At 42.6% G+C, this 4,742-nt stretch overlaps 1 pseudogene; it reads right to left on the bottom strand.

Annotated features, from left to right (window-relative positions):
* Positions 1–272: 272 nt before the first annotated feature.
* On the bottom strand, positions 273–3,791 carry LOC127659190 (uncharacterized protein K02A2.6-like; annotated as a pseudogene).
* Positions 3,792–4,742: the final 951 nt, after the last annotated feature.

Raw genomic sequence — 4,742 nt, 5'->3', positions numbered from 1 at the left:
TGGCTCGGGATAGGGAAGTTTGGGGCCCCCTGCTGGAGCAGCTGCCCCCGCGACCCGACTTCGGATAAGCGGTTGAAGATGGATGGATGGATGGATGGATGGATCTCTGATACCCAGTATATTTGATGTTGTCTTAATACAGTCAAAATGTTCAGAAAAAAATAGCAATCATACATATTGTTACGTAATACATAGATTAAGTCTGATGAATCAGGTTGTTGTATTTGTCTATTAATATGATAGAAATCAGAGTCAAGACAACGATGGGCAATTCTTCTTTCTTTTTACTGTGCACTCACAGAATGTATATACATGTCTATTCTTATTAGACAACTCGCTGGCCAACCGAACTCTAACCCAGAGTGGCCAAGCAGTACTTATTCCTGAGTTTACTCTAAGTGCATTCTACTCAATACACTACAATTCCTCCCCCCTTAGATAAGAAATCTTAAACAAAAAAATATTTCTCTTTTAACAAAACTTTCTTTTCTTTTTTTTTTTTTTTACAAAAAAAAGGAACAAACTTATGCTACTGTATGATTATAGTTCACAAATCCAGACGGTTTGGTGGTTTTCGTACCCGGGTAGGATAACGTTTCTCTACACAGGTTGGAATTAGTGCTTGTGGCACTTCACTGGAAGATACAGTGCCATCTTGAAGTGTTGTTGCATCACTTCCACTGGAAACAATATCAGTAGTGGTGCATAGAACACTCGCGGGAACACTCTCCAGAGGAACATTTGCTCTTCTCAACTGATCAATGTGTCATCTCCAGACAGTATCTGGTGCAATCTCAACTGTATATGAGAGTGGTCCTGTTCTTTCTTTTACTTTTGCAGGTGTCCATTTATGATCTCCTCTGTAGTTCCTAGCAAGCACACTATCTCCTATTTCCAACTCTCTCGTTTTTCCTCCTCCTTGTGATTGCTTCATTTGTCTGTCGTGTACAGTTCTCCTTAAATTGGGTTTCAATAAATCCAACCTTGAACGTAAGGGTCTACCCAGGAACAACATGGCAGGTGTACGATTTGTTGTGATGTGAGTTGCATTTCGATATGCAAAGAAGAAATTGTGTAGCTTCTGGCTCAGTGTGATCTTTTCACATGTCATGGCCCGTAGTGCATTTTTCAAGCTTTGCACAAATCTCTCAGCTAAGCCATTTGTAGCTGGGTGGTAGGGTGCTGAGGTCACATGTTTGATTCCATTGTTCTTTAAGAAGATCTGGAACTCCTCAGATATAAACTGGGGACCATTGTCACTCACCAGCTGTTCTGGTACACCAGTCCTTGCAAAAAGTTCTCTCAGAACTGTCACAGTTTGAGCGGCGGTTGTGGAGGTCATACTGAACACTTCTGGCCACTTTGAACACGCATCGACCACAACCAGAAATGTGGTGCCCATGAAAGGACCCGCAAAGTCAACATGGATCCTTTGCCACGGTAACGCAGGCCACTCCCAAGGATGTAGTGGTGCAGTCTTTGGCATCTTTTGCACATGTTGACATCCTGAACAATGCATGGCAAGCTGCTCGATCTGCTGATCTATTCCAGGCCACCATACAAAACTTCTAGCAAGTGATTTCATCTTTACCACTCCTAGATGCCCAACATGAAGCTCCTCCAAAACTCGAGTTCTCAACTTAGGAGGTACAACAATTCTTAATCCCCACATGATGCAACCACCATCCAGAGTTAGTTCATCACGGCGCTGATAAAATTGTGTGAAACGAATCTTCTGCTCTTCATTCCAGCCAGACTGTATAGCTGAATATACCTGAGACAGTGCAGGATCTCTCCTGGTTTCTCTCTGAATCATTTCGTCTGTAACAGGAGAACTCTCAAGCTGAGCAATTGTAAAAACGTCCAAAGGTGTGCTTACGTTCTTTGTCTTTGAATCACACCCATTCAATGGTAGACGTGATAGCCCATCAGCATTAGCATGTCTGTGTGTTCTTTTGAATTCAATCTGATATCTATGTCCTCCAAGAAACAACGCCCACCTTTGCATCCGTGCTGCTGCTGTCAGTGGAACTCCTTTCTGAGGATTGAAGATGGAAACCAACGGCTGATGGTCCGTAACCAAGGTAAAGTTGTTTCCATACAGATACTGATTGAATCATTTTACACCCCATACCAGGCTCAAAGCTTCCCTATCAATCTGTGCATAGTTTTTCTCTGCAGCACTGAGGGAGCGTGATGCGAAAGCTATGGGGCGCTCCGTTCCATCACCCATTACATGAGACAGCACCGCCCCTATGCTGTATGGTGAGGCATAGCATGCCAAGTTTAGTGGCTTGTGTGGGTCATAGTGAGTCAGAACTGTATCTGACATCACTAGTTTCTTTGCTTCCTGAAAAGCTTCCCTGCATTGCTTTGTCCACGTCCATTTCTTTCCTGCTTGTAACAGGGCATGTAGAGGATGGAGAACAGTAGCCAGATTTGACAAAAACCTGTTGTAGTAATTGACAAATCCAAGGAAGGACCTCAATTGCGAGACATCTTCCGGTTCTGGAGCCTCTGCAACAGCTCTTAGCTTGTTGTGACTCTTGTGCAGACCATTCACATCAATTTTGTGTCCACAATACTTGATGGTGTCCTTGAAAAACTCACACTTGTCACGCCTTGCTCGCAGCCCATACTCTTCCAATCTCTTTAAAACCCATGCTAAGTTCTCCAAGTGAGTACTGTCACTGTCACCTGTGACAATGATGTCATCGAGGTAACATTGGGTACCAGGGCAACCCTGAAGTACCTGATCCATAGCCCTTTGCCACAAGGCTGGTGCTGAGGCGACGCTGAAAACAAGCCTGTTATAGTGATACAAGCCCTTGAGAGTATTGATAGTCAAGAACACTTTTGAGTCCTCCTCCATTTCCATCTGTAAATATGCTTCCGCCAAGTCTATTTTACTAAAGAGCTGTCCACCTGCAAGTGTAGCAAAAATATCCTCTATTCTTGGTAGTGGATATTGTTCTGCCTGCAATTCAGGGTTGACTGAGACTTTAAAATCCCTGCAAAGTCTAACAGTTCCATCTTTCTTGGCAACAGGAACCACTGGAGTTGCCCAGGGACTCCAGTCAACCTTTGAAAGTATTCCTTCAGCTTCCAATCGATCCAGCTCATTTTCCACTTTCTGGCGAATAGCATAGGGAACAGGCCGCGCCTTGTGAAACTTGGGTACTGCGTTCTCATTCAGGGTTATCTTCCCTTTTATATGCTTAATAGTTCCTATTCCTGACTGAAACACAGCTACAGCCCCATCCAGCACTTCTTTCAGTTTCGTTTGGGTGCACGTAGATGTAGGAACTGTGACTTGCAGACTTTTTATGGATTTCCAGTCCAGCTGCAACTTCCTCAACCAGTCACGTCCCCAAAGTGCTGGTCCCTCTGTTCGTACTATGTACAGATCTAATTCACTCTGTTGATCATTGTACTTTACAGTCACAGGCATCACCCCGAGAGGGATTATGGGCTCACCAGTATATAGTTTTCAGTATAACAGGCGATGGCTTTAATTTAGTTGTTTTGAAATGTTTTTCAAACTCGTGCTGTGACATCACTGATACAGCGGAGCCTGTATCCAATTCCATTCTGATTGTCTGTCCATTCACTTGAGGTGTAAGCCATATTGCTTGTTTTAAGTCACTTTTCAGCCTGTAGATTTCTAAGTTTGCCAACCCAGTGTCACTTTCTTCATCTGAGTTTTGAGCAACAATATGCACATTCCTACTTTTCTTTTTCTGAGCCTTGTACTGTCTCTCTTTTTCAATGTATGGTATATCAGACCGACATGCTCTTTGTATGTGTCCAACTTTGTTGCATTTTCTGCACATTTCAGTTTTGAATCTGCACTGATTTGCTTTGTGTCCACCCCTGTCACAACGGTAACACAGTTCAACTTTTTGCATTGTTCTTTTAGGTTTACTTGCAGTGTTAATCTTGTTTACTGACATTTTCACTCCTGATCTCAGCTCTACTGCATCTCTGGCAGCCGTTTCCATGGCGACAACAATTTCAACTGCACATTTGAATGTTAACTCTGCCTCGGAGAGCAATCTCTTCTGTATACTCTCTTTTGAAATACCACAGACTAGACGATCTCTCAGCGCGTCATTTAGTCCGTCACCAAACTGACAGTGTTCAGACAATTTCTTTAATTCAGACACATAAACTGCAATTGACTCTCCGTCAATCTGATTCCGTTTATGAAATCTGAATCGTTCTGCAATGAGCAGCGGTTTTGGTGCTAAATGCTCTTGCATTATCTTCACAATGTTGTTAAAACTAAGATCAGCAGACTTTGTGGGAGCAGTGAGGCTTCTCAGCAGAGCATAAGCTTTCCCTCCTATCGCACTCAACAACACCCGCTTTTCATCATTAATGTCATTAGCTTTGAAATACTGCTCGATTCTTTCACAGTACAAAGTCCAATCATCCGTAGCATTCTCAAATGCATCAATCTTTCCGATATATCCTGACATCTTTCTTGCTTCACTTACTATTTTGTGTTGAATCTAACTCTCAATCTCAGTGAGGCTGGATTTCTTTTCTCTTTTTATCACTTCTCCCAGAAAAAAAAAAAACGCCCATCCGAAAAAAAACTAGGAGACAGCGCTTCATATGATAACCAAAAATCCTCGTCGCCAACTGTTGTATTTGTCTATTAATATGATAGAAATCAGAGTCAAGACAACGATGGTCAATTCTTCTTTCTTTTTACTGTGCACTCACAGAATGTATAT

This window comes from Xyrauchen texanus, chromosome 18 (genome assembly GCF_025860055.1).
Source record: "Xyrauchen texanus isolate HMW12.3.18 chromosome 18, RBS_HiC_50CHRs, whole genome shotgun sequence".
NCBI classification, from domain to species: Eukaryota; Metazoa; Chordata; class Actinopteri; order Cypriniformes; family Catostomidae; genus Xyrauchen; species Xyrauchen texanus.
The sequence above is the reverse complement of the archived record's forward strand: the minus strand, read 5'-3'. Positions and strand labels throughout refer to the sequence as shown.